Below are 7979 nucleotides of genomic sequence, written 5' to 3'. Positions count from 1 at the left end.
GTTGCTTAGTGTATTAATGAAAAGAACTGTGTGTGTGGGAGGGATAAATTAGGACTCTGGGATTACAATATACATGCTATTATATATAAAATGGATTACCAACAAGGACTTACTATATAGCCCAGGGAACTACACTCAATATCTTGTAATAACCTATAATGGAAAAGAATCTAAAAAAGAATATATATCTAAAAAAGAATATATATATGAAACCGAATCACTTTGCTGTACACCTGAAACTAACACAACATTGTAAATCAGCTGCATTTCAACTTAAAAAAAAAGTTGTTGAGAGCTGGAATAACAGGCACTCACTCATTGCTGGCAACAGTGTAATATTTTGTTAAATGAAAAACAACCCTCTCAAATGTAGTATGTTAATATTTGTGTAAAAAGAGGGTGAAAAAATAGATATACATTTTTGCTTGTTGCAGGAGGGCAATTAGTGGCTGGAGGACAGGGATGGAACAGAGGTTTTTCATGGTTTACCCTCTTGAGCCATGTGACCCTATGCACTACTTTTCTTAAACTAAAAAATTTAAGTTTAAAAAGCAAAAGAAGGGGGGGAAGAGGAGCAGCATTTATTAGCCAAGGTGGAAGCAGCAGTGGCTCCCCACCACTGCAGGGATAGGAGGACCCAGGTGTTAAGCACACCTCCCATTTCGGGGCCACAGCAGTGATAGCTGGGTCAGCAAGGCCTGGCCTAGACCCTAGGAATCAAAGACGACACTTCCAGCCAGGCTTAGCACGGTGGTGCTACAAGCATAAGGGCAGAATGTCCCAAGTTAGAGGAAGTGAGTAAGAATTGGGTGCATTTCACCTGTATTAGGAATGAACAAACCTGTTCAGATTGATCATTTGGAAAAAGCAAACACTCTGGAGGTGGTGAGTTCCAAAAGCCTCGGTGGGCTTGCATGGACAAACTTCTAGCAGCAGGGTTTTCTAAGTATGGTTCCCTCTGGTCCCCTCCACCATGCTTAACATCCCCTCTGCTTAGGCAGGGTGAAGAGGCACATGTGGGAAGGAGCCCTCAGCATCAGCCAGAACATGTTGGAAACACATCATTTCTTAAGTGCTCTCAGGAATTGGTATGGGGTTTTAAAATGGCTCCAAGCTTGATGGGAAGGAATGGGTAGGTGGTGATAGTTCATACTCCCTTTCCACCCAGACACTTGAGTTACTAATCATTTTCCTGTCTCAACCTGTTTTGATATTAGGATTTCTTCTGCTTCAGTTGTCAAGTTCTCTTACCAAACAGAGCTCATTGTTCACAGATCAGTGAAGAGCTATTCTCTGCTTGTAACCTTGGAAATGGGGGGAGGGAGTATTTTGAAAATGACACAACAGAGTGTAAAGCTATGAAACAAGAAAGGGAGCCTCAGACAGACTACAACAATCATCTGAGAATCTGAGAATCAATAAAAGCCACATGTAGAGAGATGCTTTCATTATTTTCTATTTTCCTTTTTGGTTTTCATGCTTTTAATTTTCCCAATTTATCCACAGAGAGTGTTTGTGGGCATGGAAAAGCATGTTGGCTGGGTTTCCTATAAGACTTTCAGTTTTTACAAAACAGGCAAACAAAACCAGATTTTGTCATAGTAGCACCTCAAGGCCTAGCACCTGGGTCCTTTCTTCACTAAAAAAATTTTAAAAATATATACACACATACATGTATGTATGTTTGGTTGGATGGATGGATAGATAGACAGACATATATAGATAACATAGACTATTAACTGCTAGGGATCCTATACATCATAGGTCAATGCCTTCATTTCACAGATTAGAAGATGGAGGCTTAAAGAAGTAAATTAAGAAGTAAGATGACCAATTGTAATTCAAACTTATATCTTCTAGCTCCAAGTTAAGGGCTCTGTCACTTGTGAAGCATTCCTTTTAAGGAGGGGTTTTCTAGTGGAGTTAGCAAATACTGTGATTTCTTGATGGTTTCAGATAAGTCCCAATACCTGATACTCCTTTGGCAGGCACATGGGAACAGAGTGGTGCAGCAGTTGCTATATTAACCTCCAGCAGCATATGAATAAAAGGAGCTGATTTGGACATTCAGCCATTCATCCTTTTATTGAATACCTCCTCATGCAGGACTGTGTTAGGTTCTGTGAGGAATAAAAGATGAATAAAATTAATGGTGTATAAAGATATTCAAAAGGATATTTATAGTAAAATCCCAGAGAGAGAGGGAGACAAGGAGTGAGTGAGCTTTGCGTATACACCAAAATGTTAACCATGGTCATTCCTAAGAGGGGTAATTAAAGGCTACTCTCTCCTACCTTCTTCTTTCTTTTGTTACTCTTAAATGTTTACACTCTGCATAATAAACATGCATTGCTTTTGGAAGAGGGAAAAAAGTTATTTTTAATTTAAAAAATTGACTAAGACATGCTGTGTGGGTTCTTCAGAGAGCCAAGTGGGCTACGGTTGAAATGTCCTTGGTGGTCTCTCACCTCCCCCAAAGATCTGGCTTCTGGGAAGCCATGGCTGGGTGGGAGCATGGATGAGGAGGGGATCGTTCTTGTATTCCCACGGCCCTATCTTACCCCAGCTACTGCCTCTTGGGCAGCAAGTGCTTTGCATTAATTCTCATGGTCACATTACCCTCTTGATTGTTATACTTGTCCATGCTAAATAAGGGACAAACTGCTGTCATTGGCATAGCATGGAACAACAGAGACACACTCACTGGTTACCTAAAAAAGAAATAAATGAAAGAATCAAAAACATTTAAATAACCTTTTCCTAACTTAGAAAGTGTAAAAGATGAATTTTTGTTTTTATGAGAGAAAGTCAGCTGTGTTAAATCTCATACAAGTATTTCAGTTTAAAGGCACAATTGTCCATTGTTCACAGGGAAAAACAAAGTGCTTGAAACAAAGGGAAACTTTTAAGCATACTTTATGTTATCTTGTTCTTTAACTTTGACATTATAGTGTTATTGGAAATATTGTGTACAGAGTGAAAGTCTTCTTATTTGAAAAAATTAGAACTAGTGTATGTTTCGCTGTCCTTGGTTACTATAAATCATTTACTAGTAGTGCCCTTGGTCTTCTGCAGTCTCTCCACTATACAAAATCGGCAGGAATGGCCAGCAAGTGTTTGGGAACAGAGAGGTACATCAGTTGCTATACCATCTCCAGCATCATGTGAGAGAAAAGAGCTAGTCACTACTTTCCATCATCCATCAGTTTACTGAACCTACCCTGTAAGGACTGTGTCAGGTACTGTGAATAAAAGAGTTAATGATGTGCAAAAATAAAAATGATGAAGCAATTATCTTTCCTTTAGGTTCCATATAGTTCTGTGAAGTTAGTTTTGCTTTTGGCCTCTGAAAGTTCTCATTTATTTATCTCAAATGTTTAGAGTGCTAATATAGGATTCAGAAACCACTGGGCCAGTAAACTATTTTCCTTATTCTTTAGTGCAAAATGGAGCAAAAAAACCCAAAAAACAAAACAGAAAAAACCCTTTCATCCCTCCTGCACACAAATTTAATTATATTATAATCAAGAGAACAATCTGATTAATAAAGTTTCTTCCAGTTCTAATTGCCTTGATGCCGTCATTTGAGCCACTGCACTGACTTGAAGCAAGACATCTTTGTTTTTTTAGCTGCATGATTCAATAAATTCCATTGATGATTTAAGGCAGTTTGAGTTTGATTTTCTAATAGTGTATGTGTGTGTAAGTCAGGATGCTGGCAGGACACAAATGGCACACTTAAACCAGATAATTGAGGAGAGTTTAATGAAGGACCAATTACACATGTGTGAGTGGGGTTAAGGGAAACCAACAAGAACTAGCAATAGCAGGAAACCTTTTCATCCCCCAGCCTGAAATGACAAGAGGAGGGGCTGGTTCCCCACAACCCAGAACTTAGGAAGGGCCATAGCTGTTGTTTCTAGAGAGGGTTGCCTGACAGGAGCTGTGGGCTTTATGAGGAAAGCAGACTTGCAGGAAAGTATCCCAAGGAATAAATAAACACTCTAACTTATCTTTCCTCCCACTCTCAATGGAGAACATTGGTCATCCTGTGACTCTAACATATTTTTTACAAAGTACTTTGGGATGCTAGAGACAGTGAATAAATAAAAGAATGATCATTATGATCATTGCTACATATAATTCAGTTCCATTTGTTGAGCATTCATTGTTGTGGGTACTTTGAAATAGTGCAAGAAATTTAGATTCCATAGTTGCTTTCAAGGGGCTAATACCCAAAAGAGTGAGATGAGATATTACAAATGAAAAACAAAATTAAGGAGCTACAATATAGGTACAAATTCAGGCTTTAGGGATGAACCAATCTGTATCCAGCTCATAGGTATTGGGCACAGGAGCCAAAGGAATCAATGAAACTGAGTGACTCCCAGGAGTTTGAATCTATTAGAAGAGACATGCTCTTCCTTTCTATCCTATGATTTGAGAATATTAGGTCTTGACTGTTAGAGGCATTTCACTATCAGGGGAAGAGGCCCTGGAACTGCTCAGAAGCCATTTCTATAGAACTTAACATTGGAGTCAAAGGAAGGCAGCACAAAGAGAAACTGGATCCTTGGTGACATCACTTGAACCACTGGATAAGCCTCGCCTGAAGCCGAACATTTAGACTTTTTAGTTACAAGATCCAACAAGCTCCTTTTTACAGTTTAAGCCAGTTTGAATTGGGTTTTCTGTCATTTGCATCATAAGAGTATCCTAATTGACACACTACCCTAAAATAATTGAAAAAACTATTATTTCAAATTAAAGATTTCAAACATGAAAAGTGAGTCTTCACAAGAATGCTTGCATTTTATTGTTATTCTTCATCCTAAATTTTAAAAGAAAGCCCTGATTTACGAATTAACAAGTGTTTTAGGGATAGTAATTATAAGAAGTAACCTAATCAGACCATTCACTTTGGAAAGTTCTCTATGAGGGAAGCAATGCTTAGAATCTATTCCATACATGATTTCCCTAAAGACTTGGTGAGTGTAGACAAAGGCTGGTGAGTAATGATTTTTTTATGCCTCTAGCATGGGAGCAGTCATCAGGCCTGGAATAAAGACTTTTTTTCATATTCTCCCAGGACTAAAAATGTTGCCTTTTATAGATTTATTCTTTGGAATTGTTGATATCTTTCTTATATACAACCAGATTTTGGATGGTTCATTCTGATTCCTGTGCTGTGAATATTTATTTGCTTAGTCAATTAAATGAGTGGTTTTAGTGGTAGCCACTGGTGTTAAAGCACAAAGAACCAAGATGATAATTTAGGAAAAGCTGAGTGTTAAAGGATTCTAAACCAACTATTAGACTACAATAATAACTCCAATCTCATTAACACAAGGAACCACCTGATCATCATCTAATTCATAAAAAAAAAACCTAACATGGACAAAATTTCTTTCTGCAGCTTGGAATGAAGCTGTTTTTATTTATTCAGTGTCTGGGGACCTAAATGTATGAAAAAGATGTTGCCCTAGTAGAGGTCTGCAACTGAAGTTTTGAAAATATCAGGGAACTGTTTCCCACTATTTATTAAATCATACAAATGCTTTTCATAAACACTTATCATACCTGTTTTGAAAGTAAAAAAAAAAACTGCAGCAGAGTTCTGTTATCAAGGCAAAACACAGCACTGCATTTGACATAACTCCAAGAAATATTGTGCTCCCTTCACAAAACTGGTTGGATTAGTCTCACAAATGTCAAGAAACAAGTTGAGCGTTCAACAGACTATCTACCTGTCCCATATAGAAAGCACTGAAATTTCTAGCTTCCACAGGACATTTTGCAGTGTTCAAAGAGCAGTTGAAAGGCATTTCTAGTTTGTGATTCAAGGCAGTTCGTGGCCCAGCTTATTAGGAGAGAAACACCCTTTTTGAAGTGAAATTAGCTCTTCTCTATATAGGAGTGGAACTGTGAAAAAAAAAGTTCAGAAATTTGGCTATTTCCCCCACCCCAAAAAGACACAGAAGGGCATCTGAGATTGCTGAATAATTTTTTAGACATCAAAGAACCCAAGAATGTTGAGAGAAGACTAACAGAAAATGGGCCTATGAAGGTGTTATAGACTGAATGTGTTCCTCCAAAATTCATGTTGAAATCCTAACCCACAATGTGATGGTATGAGGAGGTAGGGCCTTTGGGAGGTGATGAGGTCATGAAGGTAGAGCTCTCAAGAATGGGATAAATGCCCTTCTAAGAAGGGTCATAAGAGCTTGCTCCAGCTTTCTGAGTTCTACCATGTGAGGATACAACGAGAAGTCAGCAGTCTGCAACCTGGAAGAGGACTCTCACCAGAACCTGACCGTGCTGGCACCCTGATCTTGGATTTCCAGCTTCCAGAACTGTGAGAAATACACTTCTGTTGTTTATAAGCCACCCAGTCTATAGTATTTTATTATAGCAGCCTGAACTAAGACAAAAGGTGATAAATTTGTTTACAGTAACAAGGTATTTGAGATCCTTGCTTTTGGTTTTGTTTTTTTTTATATATAAATTTATGTATGTATTTATTTATTTTTGGCTGCATTGGGTCTTCGTTGCTGCCGGTGGGCTTTCTCTAGTTGCAGCGAGCGTGGGCTACTCTTGGTTGTGGTGCACGGTCTTCTCGTTGCAGTGGCTTTTTTTTTTAACATCTTTATTGGAGCATAATTGCTTTACAATGTTGTGTTTCTGCTGTATAACAAAGTGAATCAGCTTTATGTATACATATATCCCCATATCCCCTCTCTCTTGCGTCTCCCTCCCACCCTCCTTATCCCAGCCCTCTAGGTGGTCACAAAGCACCCAGCTGATCTCCCTGTGCTATGCAGCTGCTTTCCACTAGCTATTTTACGTTTGGTAGTGTGTGTATGTCAGTGCTACTCTCTCAATACATCCCAGCCTTATTACCCTTCCCCATGTCCTCAAGTCCATTCTCTACGTCTGCGTCTTTATTCCTGTCCTGCCCCTAGGTTCATGAGAACCACTTCTTTTTCTCTTTTTTTAGATTCCATATATATATGTTAGCATACGGTATTTGTTTTTCTCTTTCTGACTTCACTCTATATGATAGACTTTAGGTCCATGCAGTGGCTTCTCTTGTTGCAGAGCATGGGCTCTAGGTGTGCGGGCTTCAGCTGTGGTACACAGGCTCAGTAGTTGTGGCTCATGGGCTCTAGAGCACAGGTTCAGTAGTTGTGGTGCACGGGCTTAGTTGTTCTGCAACATGTGGGATCTTCCCGGACCAGGGCTTGAACCCGTGTCCCCTGCATTGGCAGGCGGATTCTTTTTTTTTTTTTTTTTGCAGTACGCGGGCCTCTCACTGCTGTGGCCTCTCCCGTTGCGGAGCACAGGCTCTGGACGCGCAGGCTCAGCAGCCATGGCTCACAGGCCCAGCCGCTCTGCGGCGTGTGGCATCTTCCTGGACCAGGGCACGAACCCATGTCCCCTGCATTGGCAGGTGGACTGTCAACCACTGCGCCACCAGGGAAGTCCCTGCTTTTATTTGATGAGAATAACTTCTTAGCAAAATGAAAGAAATATTAATCTAATTCAATTAAACAATCAGTAAACTTTTTGTCACTCTAACTAGCAAAATAAAATCCACCCCCCCTTAGGGAATGAGCCATTCCTTAGGGAATGAGGGTGGTAGTGGTGAAATACATTAGAAGTTTAGTTTAAAAAACATATATGCACAACCTAAAAGCATTCAGATTTTTTTCAAAATGGCACCCAATGATGTTCAAGTGAACTCTTACCTTTCCTGGGGACGTTAACTTTTCACAGCTGTACAATGACATCTCAGGATTCTTAGCAGATACATCGAAGACCTTGGACCTCATGTTATTGGCTTATGTGAAGACACATTCATTTGGCAGAGGACAGGCTGGAAAAGTACAGTAAATTGACTACAACTCTCTATAAAACAGACCTTTCATATATTTGTAATGAGATGACAATGTATATATTTACCATAATGAGGAATAGCA

This window comes from Mesoplodon bidens (genome assembly GCF_964165515.1).
Source record: "Mesoplodon bidens genome assembly, chromosome: 5".
Lineage (NCBI taxonomy): Eukaryota > Metazoa > Chordata > Mammalia > Artiodactyla > Ziphiidae > Mesoplodon > Mesoplodon bidens.
Note: the sequence above shows the minus strand (reverse complement) of the source record.